The sequence below is a fragment of the Rhinoderma darwinii genome, chromosome 4 (genome assembly GCF_050947455.1).
Source record: "Rhinoderma darwinii isolate aRhiDar2 chromosome 4, aRhiDar2.hap1, whole genome shotgun sequence".
Taxonomy (NCBI): Eukaryota; Metazoa; Chordata; class Amphibia; order Anura; family Rhinodermatidae; genus Rhinoderma; species Rhinoderma darwinii.
This window is the reverse complement of record NC_134690.1, coordinates 231090813-231117522: the sequence shown is the minus strand read 5'-3', so window position 1 is coordinate 231117522 and position 26710 is coordinate 231090813. Positions and strand designations below refer to the sequence as shown.

The 26710-nt window shown below is 44.4% G+C and overlaps 2 long non-coding RNA genes across 2 annotated transcripts in view; one reads left to right on the top strand and one right to left on the bottom strand.

Annotated features, from left to right (window-relative positions):
* Positions 1 to 7254: 7254 nt before the first annotated feature.
* LOC142761036 (uncharacterized) overlaps positions 7255 to 26710 on the bottom strand; it is a 51134-nt gene continuing 31678 nt past the window's right edge. Inside the window, exon 3 of the long non-coding RNA XR_012883485.1 lies at positions 7255 to 7350. This is a non-coding gene — a long non-coding RNA (uncharacterized LOC142761036). The remainder of the gene's footprint in view (positions 7351 to 26710) is intronic.
* On the top strand, positions 18244 to 19329 carry LOC142761035 (uncharacterized). The gene is made up of 2 exons (XR_012883484.1): positions 18244 to 18601; positions 18977 to 19329. It is a non-coding gene; the product is annotated as an uncharacterized LOC142761035 (long non-coding RNA).

The following is a 26710-nucleotide window of genomic DNA, read 5'->3' as shown; positions in this document are numbered from 1 at the left end:
CTACAAAACCATAAGTAAGACGCTGGGTGAGAAGGAGACAACGGTGCAATAGTAAGAAAATGGAAGACATACAAAATGACTGTCAATCGACATCGATCTGGGGCTCCATGCAAAATCTCACCTCGTGGGGTATCCTTGATCCTGAGGAAGGTGAGAGCTCAGCCGAAAACTACACGGGGGGAACTTGTTAATGATCTCAAGGCAGCTGGGACCACAGTCACCAAGAAAACCATTGGTAACACATTACGCCGTAATGGATTAAAATCCTGCAGTGCCCGCAAGGTCCCCCTGCTCAAGAAGGCACATGTACAGGCCCGTTTGAAGTTTGCAAATGAACATCTGGATGATTCTGAGAGTGATTGGGAGAAGGTGCTGTGGTCAGATGAGACTAAAATTGAGCTCTTTGGCATTAACTCAACTCGCCGTGTTTGGAGGAAGAGAAATGCTGCCTATGACCCAAAGATCACCGTTCCCACTGTCAAGCATGGAGGTGGAAACATTATGTTTTGGGGGTGTTTCTCTGCTAAGGGCACAGGACTACTTCACCGCATCAATGGGAGAATGGATGGAGCCATGTACCGTCAAATCCTGAGTGACAACCTCCTTCCCTCCACCAGGACATTAAAAATGGCTCGTGGCTGGGTCTTCCAGCACGACAATGACCCGAAACATACAGCCAAGGCAACAAAGGAGTGGCTCAAAAAGAAGCACATTAAGGTCATGGAGTGGCCTAGCCAGTCTCCAGACGTTAATCCCATCGAAATCTTAATGATTAACAGATGATCTGCAAAGAGGAGTGGGCCAAAATTCCATCTAACATGTATGCAAACCTCATCATCAACTACAAAAAACGTCTGACTGCTGTGCTTGCCAGCAAGGGTTTTGCCACCAAGTATTAAGTCTTGTTTGCCAAAGGGATCAAATACTTATTTCTCTGTGCACAATACAAATAAATATATATAATTTTGACAATGTGATTTTCTGTTTTTTTTTTTTATTTTTATATAATCTACCTCTCACTGGTAAAATTAACCTAGCCTAAAAATTCTAGACTGTTCATGTCTTTGACAGTGGGCAAACTTACAAAATCAGCAAGGGATCAAATACTTAATTCCTTCACTGTACATGGCCCAGGCGCAGTCCCACCGATTTCTCCATCTTGTCCGTAATTTTGGACTGCTTGGAAGGCGCCATTACCGTTAGATCACAGACCATATATATGCGTCAATACAGATATTGTATTCAGGCCAGTGCACCAGGAGTACTTTACAGTAGTATTTGCATAGGGAAAGGGAAGAATCCTCCAGTCGCTACATCACAGTCACATATTTAGAAGGCGTATAATGTGAGGTTGTCCCCAGCAAAATAGGTATTATCTCCAGAAAAATGATTAAGCCAAATAACCAGGACACTCACCATACTCACTCACCAGAGTAGATGCAGTTCCGCAGAGAGCCTGTGTTTGCAGATCCAAGGTGGCGGCCACGCCTAGTATCACCTGCAGTGGAGTACTTCTATGTAGCTAAAGATGGTGGGCACCGTGGAGGATGTACAGGAAGTGTTATTTAGCACCAACAGGCCTCCAGAGTGGATGGAAGGCGATTATAGTATGAGCTGGCGGAGCTCTCCTCCTGCGCGTCTGCTCCCGCCAGTGTCCTGGCCACGCCCCTCATATAATAACATGAAGCAGAATGACTCAATATAGCACAATATAATTTTTCAACTTGTGGCAAGAAATTGGGGTGCCGCTGTCTCTCTTATGCTTCCTTATCTGCAGCTTGGGCCACAAGGCACAAAGCTAGACAAATCCCAAAAGCTAAGTAGCCAATATGCCTAAACTTGGCCCTCATGTAATAATTAGGCTGTGTACACATTTTAAGACAAAGTCTTCATTGAATTTATGCCTTGTTTAAAAATAAAAAAAACATGCTCTCTGTGAATCTTACCTTACTGTGTTTTTGTCACATTTCTGCAAAAAACTATACTAAAAATTAAAGGTGTTCTCTCACATAGAAAGTAATAGCAGATCGCTAGGATATTATCACATATCATTACAAAGATGCAGATATTGATCAGTGGAGTCCAACTGCTGGGACCCCCTCCAATCCTTAGAATGAACAGGCCGCGCAGCTAAGTAAATGCTGTAACCCATTCACAGTTTTTCCCTGCACATCCAAGCTCCCGGCCACCCGCTGTGAAGGGAATTGCAACACTGTCCCATTGATTTGACTGAGACTGTGTTTCAGTTCCTACATAGAGGGTGCCTGGGAGCAGCGCTGTTAAGGAGAAAAGCCGAAGGGACCTCGGTCCCATTATTCTCAGGATTAATACCTTGAGGTTGAGACCTCATTGATCAAAATGTTATGGCATATCCTAGCAATGCGACCATAGCATTATCAGATTGGAATATCCCATTAAGCACAGAAAAGCGTTTAAAATAAGTAAAAATGCAACAAAAAGTGCAAAGCAACCCCATATTGTACACAGCCTTAAATGAACTCTAAACATAGAAAATGCACAAAATTGTTTTAAGAAATATCCCACCAATTCCTCCTGTAATCTCCACCTTTCATTTGATCCTACTCTGTTTTTATATTGCAACTAATACTGAGAAATATAAATTCCAGGAGATCAGCCATTTCACACTCCTCACAATCCTGTGTCTGGCTATAAAACAACTGGTTGGAGCAGGTGTCTCCCCCTCTGCCCTGTCTGCAGTAGGACACACAGACAGTTAAGCCCCACCCCCTTTGCTAAGTTCCTCCCCCTCAGTTGTTCACCAGCCAAAAATGGAATAGATCAGCAAGAAATTAAGATCCTGTATGCTGAGAAACTTTGGATAACTTTATTTCCTGTTTACTTTAATTATTTATTTCTATGTTTTTAAGCTTAATTCACACAGGTATATTAAAGCACCTTGTGTAAACCGAATATTTTGTGACAAACACTTTTTTCTGAGGTTTTTTTCTGGTTTTTTTTAATGATAGGATGAAATATATTTTTACACACTAAATTTATGGCCTCATACGGAGGTATAAAACTGCTGCGTGAAAAAAGGCTAAAGATGTCCATACACATTAGATTCAACTCAGGTGAACATGCCAACCTTGGTGGCATAGTCAGACGACCGTAGGTGTATGGGGTCTTTTCCTCTCGCCATTGAAATAGGAAATAGACAGCTATTTCATGTGTATGGCCATTTTTAGGCGCATCTGTTTTCCAAAAGGTAATATAGGACAAAAACACTAAGGCTATGTTCACATGGCAAACTAAAAACGGAAGTAAAATACAGAGCTGTTTTCAAGGAAGAACAGGCCATTTGTAGCCATATTTCGGGCCCTAATGAAAACGATTGAAGTGTGATCACCATATGTGTGAACGGTATATTAAAAAAGTGCAATTTAACTATAAAGAATTGGGAAGCATTCAAGATACTTTAGCCTTCGGTGGCTAAAAATAACTTGGCAATCGCTTTATACAGAACTTCAGTCACATTTACAGGATTATTATATTATATTATTATGTGCCATCCTTACTCTTCCCACTAGAGGTCACTAAATTGCCATTTGCTAACACAAGCTATAATTCCCAGCTGAGTTTATTATCTGTACAATTGGAATTCTCTATTTCTAAATAAAATAAAGATTACAACTATAATCCTATGAAGTCTGATGTGGAGTGGGCTGAAATCTGCAGCAAAATCCACGTGTTACATCCCGATACATGGCTATCCATTGCATAGTAATGGGCGAAATCTGCAGCGAATATAGAAAACAATCTGTGAGGATAGGGCATGCTGAAAATGTGAAGATCTGTGTCATCCCTCATATCTGCGCAAGTTTTTCTTCCCGCAGAAGGTATACAGTGTTTTGTTAAACTCCGTTTTCATGCATTGTAATTTGCTTTAGTTGCAGAATTTTGGTGTAGATCAGGGGTCTCAAACTCGGCCGGGTAAGTGGGCCGCATATAGAAAAAATGGGAAGTTGACGGGCCGCATTACTTTCAAATTTGATACAATACAAAATTATTGTTAATCAATTAGTTATTTGATCTACTATAACACTATATTACTAGAATAATAATACTACATTACTATAATAATAGCGCTAGGTTTAAAATTTGAGATATTTCTCCACGTGCTTATTTCAACAATCCAGCTTTCCAGTTTAAGTGTCGCTAAATGCAGTCCGGCGGCTCAGTTAGCACACATGTCAAGATTGGGCAGCCCCTTTTTAGATAGTGCCGCAGTGCCCTCTGTGGATGCTGCCGCAGTGCCCTCTGTGGATGCTGCCGCAGTGCCCTCTGTGGATGCTGCCGCAGTGCCCTCTGTGGATAATGCAACATACCCCTAGATAAGGCCACAGTGCCCTCTGTAGATAAGGCCACAGTGCCCTCTGTAGATAAGGCCACAGTGCCCTCTGTAGATAAGGCCACAGTGCCCTCTGTAGATAAGGCCACAGTGCCCTCTGTAGATAAGGCCACAGTGCCCTCTGTAGATAATGCAACACACCCCTAGATAATGCCAGTGTCCTCTTCAGATACAGTCACACACCCACTTGTAGATGCTGCCACAGTGCCCTCTGTAGAGGCTGCCACAGTGCCCTCTGTAGAGGCTGCCACAGTGCCCTCCGTAGAGGCTGCCACAGTGCCCTCCGTAGAGGCTGCCACAGTGCCCTCCGTAGAGGCTGCCACAGTGCCCTCCGTAGAGGCTGCCAAAGTGCCCTCCGTAGAGGCTGCCCCAGTGCCCTCTGTAGAGGCTGCCCCAGTGCCCTCTGTAGAGGCTGCCCCAGTGCCCTCTGTAGAGGCTGCCAAAGTGATGTCAGGGGCTTGCCCAGAGCTTGAGTCCCGGAGCAGAGCAGCTTCTGGCACTCTGCCTGGGATTCCAGCTCTGCTCCTGACATCACTGTCCATATATGGACAGAGATGTCAGGGGCAACCCCAGAGCTGGAGTCCCAGGCAGAGCGCTAGTAGGCTCTTCCTGGGACTCCAGCTGTGCTCCTGACATCACTGGGACTCCTGCTCTGGGGAAGCCCCTGACATCATTGTCGATGTATGGACAGCGATGTCAGAGGCTTCCCCAGAGTCCCGGAGCAGAGCCGATAATAGCGCTCTGCCCGGGACTCCGCTCTGGGGAAGACCCTGACACACTGTCCATATATGGGCAGCGATGTCAGGGAATTCCACAGAGTCCCGGAGCAGAGCCTGTACTTGCGCTATGCCCGGGACTCCGGCTCTGGGTAAGCCCCAGACATCGCTGTTCATATGTGGACAGCGATGTCAGGGAATTCCACAGAGTCCCGGAGCAGAGCCGACACCAGCGCTCTGCCCGGGACTCCGGCTGTGGGGAAGCCCCAGACATCGCTGTTCATATGTGGACAGCGATGTCAGGGAATTCCACAGAGTCCCGGAGCAGAACCGACGCCAGCGCTCTGCCCGGGACTCCGCTCTGGGGAAGACCCTGACACACTGTCCATATATGGGCAGCGATGTCAGGGAATTCCACAGAGTCCCGGAGCAGAGCCTGTACTAGCGCTATGCCCGGGACTCCGGCTCTGGGGAAGCCCCAGACATCGCTGTTAATATGTGGACAGCGATGTCAGGGAATTCCACAGAGTCCCGGAGCAGAGCCGACACCAGCGCTTTGCTCGGGACTCCGGCTCTGGGGAAGCCCCAGACATCGCTGTTCATATGTGGACAGCGATGTCAGGGAATTCCACAGAGTCCAGGAGCAGAGCCTACACCAGCGCTCTGCTCCGCTCTGGGCAAGACCCTGTCACACTGTCCATATATGGGCAGCGATGTCAGGGAATTCCACAGAGTCCCGGAGCAGAGCCGACACCAGCGCTCTGCCCGGGACTCCGGCTCTGGGGAAGCCCCAGACATCGCTGTTCATATGTGGACAGCGATGTCAGGGAATTCCACAGAGTCCCGGAGCAGGTCCGACACCAGCGCTCTGCTCGGGACTCCGGCTCTGGGGAAGCCCCAGACATCGCTGTTCATATGTGGACAGCGATGTCAGGGAATTCCACAGAGTCACGGAGCAGAACCGACACCAGCGCTCTGCCCGGGACTCCGGCTCTGGGGAAGCCCCAGACATCGCTGTTCATATGTGGACAGCGATGTCAGGGAATTCCAGAGTCTCGGAGCAGAGCCGATACTAGCGGCTCTGTGTCCCGCGGGCCGCAGATGACAGCCCCAGGGGCCGCATGCGGCACGCGGGCCGCGTGCTTGAGACCCCTGGTGTAGATCCTGCACCGAAAATCTTCACCTGATCCATAGCATGTGAACCTAATAGGAAGGGAATAAAACCAGTGAAATTAAATGAAAATGTTATGGTATTTTCTAGCAATTGGATTAACCCTTTAATAACCGGCCTATTTTGGCCCTTAATGACCAATCAACGTTTTTTGATCATCGCATTCATAGAGCCATAGCTTTTTTATTTTTCTGTCAACATAGCTATATGAGGGCTTTTTGCAGGATTCATTTGGCACCATTTTTAGATACACATAGTTTATTGATTAAGTTTTATTAATTTACATATTTTTATTTTTTAGTCTACGCAGCCATATGTAGGCTTGTTATTTGCAGGACGAGATTAAACTTTCCATTGATATCATGTTGGGGTACATTGGGCTTATTGATACATTTTTATTACACTTTTTGGGAAAGGGGCATAAAAAAAAAAAAAGCACCACATGTTTTATGTAACCGGTTAACTTTTTTGTTCAGGTCGTTTTTTACACTTTTTTTCCATAAAAAGTGGTTTTATGTTGTCAATGCTGTTATTATTTTTTTTACTTTGCACAAGTTTTGAATAAATGTGATTTGACGTAAAATATAATGCTTTACTATTGGTATTAAAAAAAAAACAAAAAAACAAAGGTCACTGAATAGTTACTGTAGCTAAAACATAACCTTTAATAAATATGTATTAAAATAAAATGTATCAAGTGCAAAATAGTTCTGCAAAACTACGCAAGTGGTGGATCCCTATTCTGGTTCACGGATATTCAAGCAATCCACTCCCCGCAAGCTTTAAGGTGTTGGCCACTTTATATGTACTACTGTTGAATGTGTGTGAGGCAGGAATATAGAAAACGTACCAATATACATTCTTTAGAAGTTCTGTATTGTTTCCTTTGTCTGGTAAGCCACGCCCCATGGTTACAGAAAGACACTCCTCCTTGTCAGCACGCTGCTTTGTCCATAAAATGGCAGGAGATGGAGAGTCATGTGATGAGACACGTCCATGGTAATCTATGCATGCGCTAGTTTCCTGGACTACCAGGACATGCGCAGATGAAATAATGCGCTCCGCAGACTCCTTCAGCCTCTTGTGAGAATCATCTGGAAGGGGGAGGGAAATGGAATGTGTCAGTCGCGGATCTTAGCAATGTGCTGCTGTTATATTATTGGAGAACCAGCAATAAACACACTAATCCCCCTTGCTGTATCCGTGTTCTGCTATTTATATGGTTTGTTGCTTCTGACAATTTCAGAATTTGCATGCTCCTAACATCTCCAGGACTTCTGTGCTGCTGGGGGATTCTCTTTCACCCCCTGGCAGCTGACGATATATAAGTCTGTTTTTACTTCCCCTGCAGAAGGAGTTTTCTCGACTGCCAGGCTGCTGCAGAGGCTCTGCTACTTCCCTGACAAGCAGGACAGAACGCTATTTCTATTGGCTGCTCTGCAGTGAACAAAGGAATAGACCTGGCTGTGGGGAGAGTGACTAAGCATGCTTGTCCTCTAGCATTCAGCTCAGTAGGTGGCTGTGCGTATTGCTATGCACTATGACCACTAGATGGCACCATACTATGTAAGTAAATGCATCGGTTAAATGTATTGGATTGTTTTTGTTAACAGCGAGTAAATGGCAAACATTGTTATTTTTTTAGGCTCTATACAATGAAAATGATATTTAGTGGTGGGAGAACCAATTTAACAGAACTCCCTCTATAGAGATCTGTTATATAATTACAGAAAACATTAACCTAATGAAAAAATTGTAAATTTGTCAGAGCTCTCAGGTGGGGCCCATACTAAAGTTTGATATGGGGCCACATGGTTTTTGTGTATGCTACTGTGTCCAAGCCACTGAATACTCATTGTAATACAGTTATCAATCATTAAATAATTGAAAAATATATCTCTGCTGTAAACCTGCTTTGATCAGGTTTTCCTAAAATTGACTAACAATAATTTCCGCTTCCATAAACATAAATAAAGTGTATGCCTCCAATATGGCTGCCCGAACTACAATATTTTTTAAAAACAGGTCACTTCATCAGATTTTTGCTCTGTGAAAGCTGCCCAGTTAAAGGATATGTACGCCTTTGAAAAGTTTTTTTTTCTATATACCGTATATGTCGGCGTATAAGACGACTGGGCGTATAAGACGACCCCCAACTTTTACCCTTAAAATATAGAATTTAAGATATACTCACCATTTCGTGCAGGAGCGCTTCACTATGGCCATCGGCGGCAGGACCCAGGACTCTCTGTCTCTTTGAACTCGCGCATGCGCAGATAGGCTGCTTCATCGCGCGAGATCTGAGAGGCAGGGAATGAGAGGAAAGGGCGGGCCAGAGGATCTTACAGAGATGTTCCCTGGTGGCTAATACCGGCTTCCCTCAGATCCGTGGCGGATTCCGTGCATCCCGGGAGCCTGTGTACCGGACTGCAGGCTCACAAGGTAACAATATGTAGACTAGGGATGTCACGATACCAGAATTTGGACTTCGATACCGATACTTCGTTTAGTATTGCGATTTCGATACCAATTTCGATACTTTTGCCAACAGTAATAAAAAAAAAATTCTTCCGTTTTCTGATGTGAGGCGCGACGTGTGATGAATTTTGAACGCGCCTCACATTAATAGTAATTAATCCCATCATGTTTCTCAGTCATATTGGGTTAATGTGCGAGGTACATGATGGGGTTAATTACTATTAATGTGAGGAACATGGAGGGTAAATTCATCGCACCTCGCGCCTCACATTAATAAGTGAATGAAAGCCGTGTTTATTTCATTTTTTTACAGCGTACACATCATAAATGATGCAGAAAAATTGTTGTCCGCGCCATTACTGAATGTGTGTATTTTATGTATTGAGACTTATTTTAATGTTTATTGTAAAAAAGGTGAAGGTGTATTTTTTTTAAAATTTAACAATACTTTGTTTTTACTTTATTTTTAAACTTTAATGTACTGACATATATCAGATATGTGCCAGTACATTAACCTGTGGACGGATAATACACAGGCAGTTGTTAGGCAGTTGTTAGGACATACTTGGGTATGTCCTAACAACATGAAATATGGTAAGACAGCCCTGGGGTCCGTCAATAGACCCTGGGCTGTCTGCCCATATATGGTATGGCCCTCGATCGCGTCACAGGAATTCCCTGTGACGCGATCCAGGGGCATCCCCCCTTCTCACTTTCCCCTGAATGCTGCAGTCAGCTGTGATCGCAGCATTCAGGGGAATAACGGCGGAGATGAGCGGTTTCTCTGATCTCCGCCGTTATAGAGCGGGGCTGCGGCTGTGTAATACAGCCATTGCCCCGCTCTTGACAGGAAGTGCGCGCGCGGTCAGCATGAGGTGATGCGGCCGGCGCTGCACTAATGAGCGGCAGTTCAGGCACTGAAGACAGAACATGGGGGTGTTTTGTAGCGCGCCCGCCATGTTCTGTCTCCAGTGCCGCCGCTCATTAGTGCAGCGCTGGCCGCATTGCATCATCCTGACCCCGCGAACTTATCATGACTCAGGAGCGGGGCTGTGGCTGAATTACACAGCCGCAGCCGCGCTCCCATACATTCATGTGTTACTATACTGAGCTGTGCGGCTGCAACGTGCATCCCTAATGTAGACAATATCCGGCATATAAGACGACCCCACACTTTTGACATTTTTTTAAGGGTGTAAAAAGTCGTCTTGTACGCCGATATATACGGTATATAAAATGTTTATCAGTGTGCTTGGTGCAACTTTGTAATTACATTTTATAAAAAATTAGTTTGACTTTTTGAGATACAGCTGCTTTGTATTCTGTTTACAGAGCAGCTGTACCGTGCGCTGAAACCTGTATATGTTAGGTCAGCAGGACTGACAGGTTCGGTGACAGTGGGTCCTGCATAGATCGAGCTGTTATCACATCTAAGTTCATAACTGATCGATAACAGGTGGATCCTGCGTGTCAGAGATGCAGGACTCGCTGTCACTGAGCCTGTCAGTCCCGCTGACCTGACGGATTCAGGTCTCAGAGCAAGATACAGCTGCTCTGTATACAGAATACTAAGTAGCTGTATCTGAAAAAGCAAAACTAAATTTTCACACTAAAATAATCACACTGATACACATTTTTATTTAAAAAAATGTTTTCAAAGGTGTACATCGCATTTAAGTATAATTGCAGACCACAGAAGTTCACAGAATACAAGTGCCACGTGCTCAAACGTCTAGCAGAAAATAAATGTCTTAATTTCCAAAATCCCCTGATGAGTTTAAAACTGCATCTGAAAGCAACATCAGCATGAGAAATGTTCATCAGGCACTTAAAGTGAGTGTTCACATTTGAATACCATTTTGCTTTTTTTTTCTTTCTATCTGTTTAGGTTCCAAATTCAGTTTTTTTGTTTTTCTGATACAGAGCTCCAAATCCCCTGCATAGACATAGATTTAAAGCAAAACATTGTGGCTACCTGCGGTCATCACTAGAGGAGGCCTAGAAGTTAACGGCATACTGACTTATTATTGAGTTCACTGTATAACAATATGCAATAAGCTCCCTATAGTGACGGCTACAGGCAGCCAAAATGTTATGTTTTAAATCTGTCAATGAGCTCTGACCTATTTAAGGCTATGTTCACACGGAGTATTTTGCAGGAGGAATATCTGCCTCAAAATTCCGTTTGGAAGTTTGAGGCAGATTTTCCTCTCCCTGCACGCCGATTTTCGCGGAGTTTTTCGCGGAGTTTTTCGCCCACGGCCATTGAGCGAAGCGGGCATAAAACACCGCGAAATACGCTTTCTCTGCCTCCCATTGAAGTCAATGGGAGGTCAGAGGCGGAAACGCCCGAAGATAGGGCATGTCACTTATTTTTCCCGCGAGGCAGTTTTACTGCTCGCGGGAAAAAGACGCCGACGCCTCCCATTGAAATCAATGGGAGGCATTTTCGGGCCGTTTTTGCCGAGTTTTGCGACGCGGTTTCCGCGTCAAAAAACTCGTCAAAATACTCCGTGTGTACATAGCCTAAAGGGGATGTGTTGCTAGAAATAGTTATTTTTTTTTTTAGTTAAACAATTATTATTTAAGTGATTACACATTGTTTTAATTTTTTACATTTTTTGACAAGTCAGGAAATATTATAAATTAGATTCTAATTTATAACATTTCCATGTGCTGGTCACTAGAGGGAGCAGTTCCCAAAATTGCAGCATATGGTAAAGCAACCTCATTGCTTTATGCTGCAAATTTGGGGTAGACACACTCGCTCTAGTGTCCTCACACAATCCTCCCTCCATTATTCTGGCTAGTGCCAGGAGAAGGAGGGGTTTGAATTTTTCTGAGTGACTGCACAGTGTAGGAGGATTAGATACAGTGCTAAGCAGACAGTATAACACTAACATACACGAACATAATACACACATCACATACCCAAACATAACTTACCTGCTCCGGCCGCCGCTGCCGCCTCCGCTCCTATTCCTTGCGTCTTCGCTTCCTTGAACATATGGCCGGAAGTCGTCATCTTACTGTCCGGCAGTGGCATTCTGGTCCACATGAAAATGGCGCCGGATTTCGCTCTGCTAACGAGCTTCGTTTTGGTCTGTGTGGGAGCGGCGCACGCTGCAGATAATGGAACGGCTCCCGTTCGCATTCTCTATGGGGATGTATGTGCCGTATTCCATCTCTGTATGTGTCGTTAATCGACACATACAGAGATGAAAAAAAAAATGGCAGCCCCATAGAGAAATAAAAGTAAGAAAAAAGTAAAAAGTAGAAAACAAGAACACAAATAAATAAAATTTATGTTCATATCATACTAAAAGCAGTATGATAAAAAAATATATATATATATTTCATGACACCTTCCCTTTAAAGATATATTATGAAATTATTATTAACAGCACAGTAAGTTAGGCTGGGTTCACACGACCATGTTAAGTCCGTAATGTACGGAACGTATTTCGGCCGGAAGACCCGGACCGAACACAGTGCAGGGAGCCGGGCTCCTAGCATCATAGTGATGTACGATGCTAGGAGTACCTGCCTCGCTGCAGGACAACTATCCCGTACTGTAATCATGTTTTCAGTACGGGACAGTAGTTCCACGCAGAGGCAGGGACTCCTAGCATCGTACATCACTATGATGCTAGGAGCCCGGCTCCCTGCACTGTGTTCGGTCCGGGTCTTCCGGCCGAAATACGTTCCGTACATTACGGACGTAACATGGTCGTGTGAACCCAGCCTTAGACTGAAAATGGCATGGTGTTGAAAAGTGGACATTCACTTTAAGGGTATGTTCACACGCAAACTCAAAAACGTCTGAAAATACGGAGCTGTTTTCAAGGGAAAACCTCCTGATTTTCAGACGTTTTTTAAGCCACTCGCGATTGTTTTTCACAGCGTTTTTTACAGACGTTTTTGGAGCTGTTTTCCATAGAGTCAATGGAAAATGGCTCCAAAAACGTCCCAAAAAGTGACCTGCACTTCTTTTTCGCGGCCATTTTTTTACGCGGCCAGTTTTCAAAACAGCTGCGTAAAAAAACGGCCCATCGGAACAGAACAACGTTTTCCCATTGAAACGAATGGGCAGATGTTTGGAGGCGTTCTGCTTCTGAATTTTTCGGCCGTTTTTCGGGCATTTACGCCCCGAAAATAGGCCGTGTGAACATACCCTAAAGGTTATGTACACATTTGCAGCCAATTTTTTATTGTTCCAATCTAAAAAATGAAGCAACTTGGTAGAGTCCTAAATTAAAAAAAATTAGCTGTTTTGTTTATACAGCTCTGATTCAGACCTATGTGTCTCCGTGGTTACAGACTGCAAATAAATCCTGTTTATAGCCGGATCCTGAAATCATCTGTTACTCTACTCCCAAACTGCTATTTGTTGGGGGTTTTACTGCAGCAAATATGCAGCGATGACGCAAATACAATTAACATGCTGTGGAATAAAATTCTGCACCGCAGGTCCATTTCTGAGAGATTTTTCCGCTCAGTATTTACGCAGCGTGTGGTTGAGATTTGTTCAAGCCCATCCACTTTACTGCTACTGTATTATGCTGCGTTTTGTTGTTTTTTTCGGAATTGTGGACGGAAAAAACGCAGCACTTCCGCTTCGTGTGGACAAGCCAGCCGCCAGCTTTAATAACTGTCACCTCTGTGTAAGGTGATACATAATTTGGCCAGGAGATGGCAGCAGCACACATGAAGGCTGTCTCCTGCTCATATTGAGAAGCGGAGCTGGAGAGAAGTGGAGACTGAGGAGAGGGGAGTATTCTGCTTGGGAAAAGGCAACCTCGGACTAGATTGGCACTGTATATAGATGGCATGAGACTGTCTTGGCATTGTTTATAGGAGGAATGTAGCTGGCCTGACATTATATAGGAGGAATGTATTAGTCCTTTCATTGTATATAGGGAACACGTACTTGCACTGTGTTTAGGGGTAGTTACACTGTAATTGCTTATTCAGACGAACAGGATATACGTCTGTGCAACGCGCATGATTTTCACGCGCGTCGCACGGACCTATATTAGTCTATGGGGCAGTGCAGACAGTTGCGTGATTTTTCCGCAGCGTGAGTCCGCTGCGAAAAAGTCACGACATGTCCGTTCTTTGGCCGTTTTTCGCGCATCACGCACCCATTGAAGTCAATGGGTGCGTGAAAATCACGCATGCCACACGGAAGCACTTTCGTGGGACAAGCGTGATTCGCGCAACAGCTGTGAAAAGGATGAATGAAAACAGAAAAGCACAACGTGCTTTTCTGTTTACAAACATCCAAACGGAGTGTCATAATGATGGCGGCTGCGTGAAAAGCACGCAGCCGCGCATCATACGGGGCTGACTCACGGAGCTGTCAAGTGCTTTTCGCGCGCGCGCAAAACGCCGCGTGTGAATCCGGCCTAAGTTAAACAGTTGCCACCATTCCACCAAAAAATACTGGCCAGGTTTACACAATTAAAAAGGAATGTGATTTAAGGGGCGTGGCTTTTCACGGCGGTCTGGCACTGCATCTGCTGTGTACATTGGACGTATACATTGGGAGGATTTCCCGACGTAAACCTCCAACGGATGCCACTGTATAGGCGTTCAGTAGCATTCGTCGCCCCATATGCTTTCATGTTAAAAAAAACAAACGTATACCGTGTGGTAGATGTATTTTACTAGATGCCTTTGTATGGAATAGAGCAGCAGACTACGCTATTTCAAACTGCAGAAAAAGTATGCCGACGTATTACAGCCTGATGGAGGACAAAAGAAGACTCTTGTCCTCTGCCAGGTGAATGGGGGCATATGGATATGTTTGGCACACAAACACTGCAAACGTAGTGTAAAACCTGCAAAAGTCACCCACCTGAAAATGACTCATAATGGTCTGGAGGAGGAAAGTACAAAGCATTCAAGTTCAGCACATAGATTACATATGTGTTCAGCTACATAGATTACAATCACTGAGCACTCACAGCAAGTATTCTGAATTAAACTATAAGTAAAGGGATTCCACGTAACATTTTCATTAAAAAATCCTCACAACCAATGCTCCCAAAGGAGCCCATTCATAGCGACCATGAAGCTCTTCTCACACATTTTGATCAGTAGATCTTGTAGTGCGGCATTCCCATGAAAAAGCTCTAGACTAGCCACGGTGTATCGTTTCTCTGATCGCTCGTCCCCATACATTATCATCATGTCGGCAGCACGTCTCCCTGCTTACACAGGGAGATGTGCTGCCGACAACGACAATAGTTTTCATTTTTAAAACGATGCGATCAGCAGCTGAACGAACGTTTGCTCGTTCATCTGCTGATCGCTGCCCTGTTTACACAGGGCAATTATCGGCGACGAGCGTTTGCCCGATAATTGGCGCATGTAAAAAGGCCTTTAGGGGGAGTGGAAAAAATACCTCAAAAGGCCAAATTTAACCCCAGCATACAACAGGTTTACATTCAGTGATTTCCATATCTTCTATTTACCATAATGACAAGTGACGATTACCTCTCTACTGCAAATGTGGGGACAAGCAACAGCGAATGTGATGTCTGGCCCTCAGATGGAGTTTGGGGCCACATCTGAGGCTCTGTAATGTAGTAGGTTGACCACCACGGATGGCTCTTGAGACTGTGTCCTGAGCAGTTGCCCAGTTTTTACCCACTTAGAGGGGTATTCCGGTTGTAACAAGTTATCATTTATTCACTGGGGAGGAGATAACTGTTAGATCAGTGGGGTCCAAACACTGGGACCCCCACCGATCGCCAGAACGGGGGCCCCGTGTTTCTTGTTCCCTGGAGCAGCAAGTCGGTTACTGCCTTATATTTTGAATGGCGTGTCAGGGCACATGCTCAAGCCCTTTACCATTCAACTCATCATTGAGGGGCTTGGGGGACACGAGACCCCTATTCTGGCAATCGGTGGGGGTCCCAGTAGTTGGAGCCTCACCGATTTAACAGTTATCACCTATCCAGTGGATAGGTGATAACTTGTTATAACCGGAACACCCTTTTAAGGGTATGTCCACACATCATTAGTTTGCCATAGGCAGACACAGCGGAATTATTACAGAAAATCTGTGGCAGAAATCCACAGCTGACACTCGGATATCTGTTGCAGATTGACACTGCAGGTAAGCCTCATTTTCATTTAATGGAGCTCATCTGCGGCTTTTCAGTGTGGAATCTGCTTCAATAATGAACATGCTGAGAATTCATCATTCTTTGTGGATGTAAAATACCCCATTGACATGCACTACAGGCGGAATGTGAGTTGATATTGTCAGGATTTAGATGCAGAATCTGCTCCTAAATACTGACAGAATACTGAACGTGTGAACATGGCCTAACATGAACCCAGAGCGCTAGCAGATACAGATCAATTTTGGCCTCAATTAGATTAGATAGATAGATAGATAGATAGATAGATAGATAGATAGATAGATAGATAGATAGATAGATAGATAGATAGATGTTCTAACAACCATTGGTATAGTATCTCCAATAGTATCTCTGTTCTGGCAACTTACACAAATAGATATTTTGCTAAGATAGATAAATTAATTATGTTCTTATTGCAGCAAAATATTCCCCATAATGAATTTTTCCATTCTATTCACCGTTTATAATCTACAATCCTAGCAATTTAATACAGGTAATTTGTCTTTTACCCATAGTGTCTATCACTGCAGTCTGATCAGAAAAAAAATAACAAAGTAAACCCAACCAACACACAGGACCTTACATGGCTGGACTATATATGGTTCTGAAATAATTGAGAGTTAATATTTTATATCTAATGTACATGTCCAGCAACATTTTCTAGGAAAGCAATAGAAATCTAATTTAACTGTGCCCTGTGTTCATGTGGATGAATGAAGGACTTTCATCATGATTTGATAGAATTTATTACAACTCGGTTAATTAATTACTGTGGTCACATAAAAACATCTTGTCTCAGCAATACGAAGAGAATGTTGTAACAAGTGCCTACGTGACTCAGGGCGCTCATCTGTTTGCTGCACAGAGCTTTCCATTGGACATGATAATTAATCCCATTAGAAAAAAATCACTCTGTGATCTACAGATCGTGTTTGTTAGAGGGCAAGTCAAGGATTAGAAAAATAGGTCTGTTTTTTTATATATTTTTTTATTAACAGCACCACTTTTCCAGGGTCTGTGTCCATGGAGTGGGACTGAGTTGCAATATCAGACAAAGACCATCAACAAGAGTGGCACTGTTTCTAGAAAAAAAAACAGACATTTTTCTATCATAGACAACCCCTTTAAAGAGGTTGTCTAGTTTAAAATACCCATTTTCATATATCCGATTAGGGATTTCTTAGTTAAAGCGAACCTTTCACTACCCCAGACCTGTGCAGCCGAGTGCACCATCTTATAGGTGCTGCTGCACAGACCTTGGGGCACTTTGAATTAACCGTGTAGTGTAAGCCGTTCTGGAGATATCGGTGCCGTTATTATTGGCATGCGATATATAAATAAGCCCCTGTACCGTCAGTGGGGCGTTCCTTGACATGAAAAGGCAGGGGGGCATTATGGTCAGAGCTCTGACACTGTCGAATCAGCTACGGAAAGTGTCAGAGCGGCTTCTACTGTGTGATCTCTGCTGTGTGTGTGCGCGCACGCGCTCTCCTCTTTTGCGAGTTCACACAGTCTTCTGATATTAGCAGGAGAAAGGAGAGCACGTGCGCATACGCAGCAGAGAGATCAAATAGTAGAAGCCGCTCTGACACTTTCCGTAGCTGTCATTAAGATGGAGTTGCCCCCACAGCCTCCTCTCTTCTGGGAAGGCTTACTTAAGATTTTGGAGTGTGTCTGTGGGAATTTTTGCCCATTCATCCAGAAGACATTTGTGAGGTCAGACACTGATTTTGGATGAGAAAGCCTGGCTAGTAATCTCTGATCTAGTTCATCCCAACGGTGTTCCATGGGATTGAGGTCAGGTCTATTTGTGGGCCATATAAGTTCTTCCACACCAAACTCACTCAATCACCCAACCATGTGTTTATGGACCTTGTTTTGTGCACTGGGACACAGTCATGCTGGAACAGAAAAGGACCTTCCCCAAACTGTTCCCATTAAGTTGGAAGCATACGATTGTCCAAAATGTCTTGGCATGCTGAAGCATTAAGATTTCCATTCACTTGAAATAAGGGGCCTAGGCCAACCACTGAAAAACAACCCCATAGCATTTTCTCTCAGGTAACGTCCTCCTGGCATTCGCCAAACCCGGACTCGTCCTTCAGATTGGCAGATAGAAGGGGTGCTCTAGAGTCCAGTGGCAGCGTGCTTTACACCACTCCGTTTGACACTTGGCATTGTGCTTGGTGATGTGCGGCTTTGCATGCAAGCGCTCGGCCATAGAAACCCGTGCCAAGAATCTTCTGGTGCACAATTTTTTTGCTGATGTTAATGCCAGAGTAGGTTCGGAACTCTGCAGTTATTGAGTCAGCAGAGCGTTGGTGACTTTTATGCACTATGCGTAGTGTCCCTCAAGACACTACTTGCGAGACAATATGTTGTAAATGTATTTTATGATGTTATGTCATGCAAGATGGTATTTTCCTGGACGTTTCCAGAAAGTGGGAGGAGTTTAGTTTATGAATAGTGGACCCTCTCCCCTCAGAGTGGCTGTTGGAGCTAGTTCACAGTTGGAGCCAGTAGTGACCAATTCTGCTGGAAGATCAGCTTGTGGCAGTTAAGCCCCTGAAGACAGGCTAGAAGCAGCTCACTGAGGAGAAAAAGCAGGAAAGAGAAAGAGATCACATTACAAGGACCTTTGGCTACAAAATCCGTGAAGCTGAGTAACCCCAGGAATTGGGAACAGCGCCAGAGAGCCTGACAGCATAAAGAGGTACTGATTTAGGTTAGAGAAGCGCTATACAGTATATATTCCTGGGACCCACCACGAGTAGTAGCAGAGTAGACTACTATAGCGTGGAGAACACCATACTTGCACTTCACTGTGTTGTAGATTGACATTATCCTTGTATCTCCATATTGTGTGGACTTGTAACTGACATTTTGCAACTAAAGTAAAGTCTGCTGCAAGCTGAGTCTGACAAGCGCCCCCCAGAGCAGTATTGCTTGGGGACACATGATGTTACAGGCACATTTCATTTATTATTTTTAATTATTAATTAATTATTTGTGTTTTTAGGTGGTTTGGTCTGGTGTCTCCCCCCCCCCCAAACCCCCCCTTCCTTATTTTCCCCTTTTTTTATTTCAGTTGGTACTTACCTTGATGCTTCTGGAAGATTCTTCTAATCTGCCCATCACCAGGAGTTGACAGCTGATTGGTAGCTGAATAAAACGGCGGGAAAATTGAATATGTTTTCTATTCTGCCCAGCACCAGGATTCGAATATGATTGGCAGTTTGAATTAATCGGCGGGAAGATTCTTCTTCATAAAGCACTGGTTCTGGGAGTCCGGTGCCAGTTCCAGCATTCCTGTTACCAGGAACGCTGGAACCTAGAACCTGTTTTTACATTTCTCCTTTGTCGCAGTCTTTTATCAGTGTTTTTTTTTTGTCTCCCAGGTATTGCTGGGTGGACTGATTTATTAAAATGGTTTATTTATTATATGTGCTTTTTATTATAATTGTTTTAAGTATTTTGGTTTTAAAGTGTTTATTATTATTGATTTAAATCTTTTGTAACCCTTAGGGCTCATTCAGACGAACGTAAAATACGCACGTGCAACGCGCGTGATTTTCACGTGCGTTGCCCGTAGCTATATTAGACAATGGGGCCGTGCAGACATGGCAGCGTTTTTTGCGCAGCGTTGCTCCGTTGCAAAAAACTCACGACATGTCCGTTGATTCAGCGTTTTCAACGCATCACGCACCCATTGAAGTCAACGGGTGCGTGAAAACCACGCATGTCGGACGGAAGCACTTCCATGCGAACTGCGATTAGCGAACCCCGACAACCGAAGCTAACTTCACCGGGTTCGGCCAAATTCGTTTTGGCCGAACCCGGCAAAAAAATTTCCGGTCCGCGACGTCGGGAGACATTCACTGTGCATGGTGCTGAAAGAGTTAAACTGTTTCAGCACCATGGACAGTGACTTGCGATCCCAAAATACATGAACCTGTAAAAAAAAACCGAAGTTCTAACTTACCGATTACTCCTGTCTCCTTCCTGCAGTCCGACCTCCCGGGATGACACTTCAGTTCAAGTGACAGCTCCATCCAATCACAGGCTGCAGCGGTCACTTGGACTGCCGCGTCATCCAGGGAGGTGGGGCCCGATGTCAAGAGAGGCGTGTCACCAAGGACGCGTCACCAAGGACGCGTCACCAAGGCAACGGCCGGGAAGTTCTCGGTAAGTAGGAACTTTATCTTTTTTTTTACAGGTTTTTCGCTGTTGTGTTCGGCATTCACTGTCGAGGGTGCTGAAAGATTTAGCTCTTTCAGCACCTTGGACAGTGACGGGCGTCGACAAGCCTCATCTCTATGATGCCGGCTGCGCGAAAATCACGCAGCCGCACATCAGACATGGATGACACACGCAGCTGTCAAATGGTGTTTGCGCGCGCAAAACGCTGCATTGTTTGCGCGCGCAAAAACGCAACGCTCGTGTGAATCCAGCCTTAATAAAACATTGCGGCCTTTTTTTCCCCCACATATCTGTTTTCTTGTCTTATTTATTAGTTTGTTTTAGTTTAATTTAATTATGCCTTGTGCCATCATGTTTAAATGTCACCGTAGTCTCCTGCCTTCCTTTGTACAGCTAACATCAAGGACACCCCAAAACACCATCAGGACAGGAGCAGACACGGGGAATGTCCCGGGGGATTAAGGCTGGGTTCACACGACCTATTTTCAGATGTAAACGAGGCGTATTATGCCTCGTTTTACGTCTGAAAATAGGGCTCCAATACGTCGGCAAACATCTGCCCATTCATTTGAATGCGTTTGCCGACGTACTGTGCAGACGACCTGTCATTTGCGCGTCGTCGTTTGACAGCTGTCAAACGACGACGCGTAAAAATACAGCCTCGTCAAAAGAAGTGCAGGGCACTTCTTTGGACATTTTTGGAGCCGTTTTCTCATAGACTCCAAAGAAAACAGCTCCAAAAACGGACATATAAAACGCCACGAAAACGGCGCGAAAAACGGCGCGAAAAACGGGAGTTGCTCAAAAAACGTCTGAAAATCAGGGGCTGTTTTCTCTTGAAAACAGCTCCGTATTTTCAGACGTTTTTGGTCACTACGTGTGCACATACCCTTAGAGACTGATATCCTCATTAACCTGTGCAAACCCCCTCATCACTACCTGTGATCAAGGCCTGAGAGATTGGGAAGACATGTTAGCCTCCGTGATCCACACTGAGAGCAGCCCAACCAACTGCCATTTTGTGGGCCTACGCCTTTCCCATCCCTTCTTAGGACACCCGCTCGCACTCAGCGACAGCGCTCTGTTACTTTACATGGTTTGCCAGTTAGGGTATGTTCACACGCCCTATTTACAGACGTAATTCAGGCGTTTTACACCTCGAATTACGCCTGAAAAAACAGCTCCAAACTGTCTGCAAACATCTGCCCATTAAATTCAATGAGTATGTGCACACACACTAATTACGTCCGTAATTGACGGACGTATTTTGGCCGCAAGTACCGGACCGAACACAGTGCAGGGAGCCGGGCTCCTAGCATCATAGTTATGTACGATGCTAGGAGTCCCTGCCTCGCTGCAGGACAACTGTAATCATGTTTTCAGTACGGGACAGTTGTCCTGCAGAGAGGCAGGGACTCCTAGCATCGTACATAACTATGATGCTAGGAGCCCGGCTCCCTGCACTGAGTTCGGTCCGGAACTTGCGGCCGAAATACGTCCGTCAATTACGGACGTAATTAGTGTGTGTGCACATACCCTTACGGTGTTCTGTGCAGACGAGGTGTATTTTTATGCGTCGCTGTCAAAAGACGCAGAGACTCCCGCCTCCAAAAAGTACATGTCACTTCTTGGGAAGTAATGGACGCCGCGAAAAACGCGAGTACATGCAAAAACGTCTGAAATGCAGGAGCTGTTTTCGCCTGACAACAGCTCCGTAATTACAGACGTATTTGGCGTTGCTGTGTGAACATACCCTTAGGGCACGGCCGGACGTGGCGGAATTGCTGTGGAATTCCGCTGCGGACAGTCCGCAGTGGAATCTCCTGCGGCTGTTTTTTACAGTTGTTTCAATACATTTTGAGGCAAGTTAGTTCAGACTTTGCGGTAAACTCCACTGCGGACCATAGGCTGCGGTGCGGAAATTTCCCTCCGCAGCATGCACTGACTGTTGCGGAGAAGAAGCGGAATTTCACTGCGGATTTCAGCCTTTGCAATGCAAAAACAAATCTGTGGCAAGTCCGCTGTCTTTTCTGCAACGTCTGAATTACCTGTCAAATATGCAAATGTTGGTGCAGCTTCGTTGCATAATTGCCCCAAATCTGCACCAACATTTGCAGCGGAAAAACGCCGCCACGTCTGGCCGTGCCCTTAGTGGCTAAGTTGCTGTGGTTCCTAAACGCTTCCACTTTTCAATAATACTACTCACAGTTGATGGTGGAATATCTAGGAGGGAAGAAATTGCACAAACTGACTTGTTGCAACGATACCATCTTATTACAGTACCACGCTGGAATTCAGTGAGCTCTTTAGAACGACCCATTCTTTCACAAATGTTTGTAAAGGCCGACTGCATGGCTAGGTGCTGGATTTTATACACCTGTGGCAATGGGACTGAATGAAACACCTGAATTAAATAATTGAGGTGTGTCCCAATACTATTGTCCATAAAGTGTATATCTATATTGACTCATGCAGCTATCACTCAAAATATAAAGAGGGCGTACATCTAGCCTGCTCTTCTCATTGGCCAATAACCATTGGAGTCTTTTAATGCTATAACTACAGATGTAGCCAAGTTTACCTTGACTCTGATAACCTGCTGCAGTGTGATATGACACAACAAAAGCCATTGAAAAAGTCAAGTTAAAGTTTCTTGACACTGCGTATTCAATGTGTTGAAAGTCAAGATAAAGATGGCTACATCTGTAGATTATATAAATCCACGCTATTCAGGCACTGCTGCCATAGCCCCATGACCCCTGTAGACGTTGTGCTATTGACAAATCATGTCAAGGGATCTGTAATTTGTTATTTTATATGACGACAAGTCAATCCTGCTTTATACGGTTAATAACAATGTGAACTGCAGCCCCACTGTAAATATAACATTCATAAGATATAAATTCATGCGTTATTACTATGTAATATATTAGTATAGACCAGTAGATTTGGTCTGCGCCATGTTTTTAACAAATTGAGTTTGTTATGGGATTTAATATAAGCAATAAAAGTTAATGGGGTTATCCGGGGACCAAAAATTGCATTGCAATAATATATTTATGTGAAACTAAGTAACTTATTAATATACTTTAATTTAAAATTCTTTACTAAATGGTGCAGTTCAAACCTCGTGAATTGTTCCCGTAAGTGCTGGAGCTTTTCTAATAATGATGACGTTCCGACTCAACCCCACGTGACTGAGGGCTTGCTTCCTGTGCTGTTCGTGAACATGACCGCAAGGGGTTGTCACATTGCCTATTGCTTGAGACCCGAGCAGAGCATCAACTAGCACTTTGCTCGGGACTCCAGCCCTGCTCCCGACATCCATATTTGGTCAATTCAGGGGTTTCCTATCGCTGGAGAGTCTCCGAACAGAGCAATTTCTCTCCTTAAAGAGGCTCTGTCACCACATTATAAGTGGCCTATATTGTACATGATGTGATCGGCGCTGTAATGTAGATTACAGCAGTGTTTTTTATTTAGAAAAACTATCATTTTTGATGGAGTTATGACCTATATTAGCTTTATGCTAATGAGTTTCTCAATGGACAAATGGGTGTATTTTACTATATGGCCAAGTGGGCGTTGTGGAGAGAAGTGTATGACGCTGACCAATCAGCGTCATACACTTCTCTCCATTCATTTATACAGCACATAGCGATATAGCTATATTGCTATGTGCAGACACCTAAACACACTGCAACGTTACCGCAATGTCATGACAATGAATATACATTACCTCCAGCCAGGACGTGATGTGTATTCAGAATCCTGACCACTTCTCTGCACTTCTCTGTGATTTACAGCACAGCACAGCGATATCTCACTGTAAATAACAGTTTTGCCGCTAATGTATGGGGGAGTTTCTATTCCAACTTTGGGGAGGTTAAAATTCACACTGTTGGTGACCTAGCCCCTATACTGACTTTTCCTATGAGACATATGTTGATGACCTTTTAGACAATACCTGTGGGATCAAAATGCTCACTAGACCTCTAGATGAATGCCTTAAGGGGTGTAGTTTCCAAAATGGGGTCACTTCTGGAGGGTTTCCATTGCTTTGATACCTCTGGGGCACTGCAAATGCAACATGGCAACCGAAAACCAATCCAGCAAAAATCTCGACTCCAAAGAACAAATAGTGCTCCTTTCCTTCTGAGCCCTCTCATGGGCCCAAGCGGCAGTTTATCACCACAAATGGGGTATTGCCGCACTCAGGACAAATTGAGCAACAAAATGGGGTGTTTTATTTCTTGTGAAAATAAGAAATTTTGAGACAAAACTACATATTATTGGAAAAAATTAATTTTTTTTTAATGCACAGCCCAATTCAAATAAGCTCTGTGAAAAAACTGTGGCGTCTAAATGGTCACAACACCTATAAATGAATTCCTTGAGGGGTGTAGTTTCCAAAATGGAGTCACTTCTGATGGGTTTCCATTGCTTTGATACCTCTGGGGCTCTGCAAATGCGACATGGCACCCGAAAATCAATCCAGAAAAATTTGGACTCCAAAGAACACATAGTGCTCCTTTCCTTCTGAGCCCTCCAATGGGGTATTGCCGCACTCAGGACAAATTGGGTAACAAAATGGGGTATTTTATTTCTTGTGAAAATAAGACATTTTGATCAAAAATGACATCTTATTGGAAAAAAATTCATTTTTTTAATTTCACAGCCCAATTCAAATACGTGCTGTGAAAAAACTGCGCAACAGATGGTGCAGTGTGAGATTTGCAATTTTCTATATATGTATGCCATTTCAGTGTCCAATATATTGTGCCCAGCATGAGCAACAGGAGATATACACTCTATAAATTGTAATGTGGGTTCTCCTGGGTACGGAAATACCCTACATGTGTCTGTTATCTGCTACCCGGGCACACGGCAGGGCTTAGAAGGGAAGGACCACCATTTGGCCTACTGGAGCTTTTCTGGTTCTAAGTCGTGAATGCAGAAGCCCCTGAGGTACCAGTACCCCCAAGAAGTGACCCCATTTTAAAATCTAAACCCCTTAAGGCATTCATCTAGAGGTGTAGTGAGCATTTTGATCCCACAGGTATTGTATAAAAGGTAATGCGCAGCAGATGGTGTAGTGTGAGATTTGCAATTTTCTATATATCTATGCCATTTCAGTGTCCAATATATTGTGCCCAGCATGCGCCACCGGAGATATACACCCCATAAACTGTAATGTGGGTTCTCCAGGGTACGGCAATACACTACATGTGGCTGTTATCAGCTGCCTGGGCACACAGCAGAGCTCAGAAGGGAAAGATGAGGGGGATAAGCTGTGCGGAGTGCGTCAGGGTAGATTAAAAATCTAAGGGCTCTATGATAAATTTTAAAACACTCTTTCATACAGAGCCCTGGTTTTCGGGACACTTGTCACATTGACATATTGTGTCCTCCCTTATCCCCCTCTTATAGCAGACTTTGCACCTCTTTTGACTTTTTCTCTTCTTGCCAGTTTGGGGAACTTCTTCTGGAAATTGTTGCCCTGGTACGATGCGTGTGGCCTTGCTTCCAGAAGTACTGGCTGGCCCCCTTCTTGGTCCCTAAAGATTAGGTTTTTGATAACCACCTCTTGAAATTCCAGGAAAGTTCCCTTCTTGCCTGTACATCGACATAGCACGTACACATTGTACAATGCCATCTGCATGATGTGCACGGCCAGCTTCTTATACCAAACCCTCGATTTCTGCATATCGCTGTAGGGCTTCAGGACTTGATCTGACAAGTCCACCCCTCCCATGTACCTATTGTAGTCCAGGATGCAGTCTGGTTTGGGGGTCTCTGTACTGGTACCTCGTCCAAGTACATGGGTACTGGTGTGGCCATGTATTGTTGTCAATACAAGGACATCTCTCTTGCCCTTGTACTTGGCACACAATATGTTGCTGCTAGAATGTGCCCTGCTCTCACCCCTTCTGAGTGTTTGCCCAAGCAGAGTCTTAGGGAGGCCTCTCAGATTTCTTCCAGCAGTGCCGCATGCCTCAGTACTTCTGGAAGCGAGGCACTTGAAGAGTGGGACGCTGGTATAAAAATTATCCAGGTAGAGGTGGTAACCCTGGTCCAGCAGTGGGTGCACCAAATCCCACACAATTTTTGCATTAACTCCCAGTAAGGGGGGGCATTCTGGGGGCTGTATACTTGTGTCCTTCCCTTCATATATCCCAAATTTGTAAGTATACCCTGATGCACTGTCGCACAGCTTATACATCTTTACACCATACCTTGCCCTCTTACTCGGCAGGTACTGGCGGAATTGAAGCCTCCCTTTAAAATGTACCAAGGACTCATCAATAGAAATACAATTCTCGGGGGGTATATGTTTGGGAAAACCGGGCACTGAAATGGTCTAATAGGGGTCTCAGTTTATACAAACGGTTAAAACTGGTGTCATCTCGGGGTGGGCACTGCTCATTATCAGTATAATATAAGAAGCGAAGTATTGCCTAATTATTTTTTTTTAGGTTCCAGTTCAGTTCTGAACTTGCTTTGAGGGGCCTATATATTAGACACCCCCATCAAACACCCCATTTTAGAAACTAGACCCCTCAAAGTATTCACAACGGCATTTTGAAAGTTTATTAACCCTTTAGGTGTTTCACAGGAATTT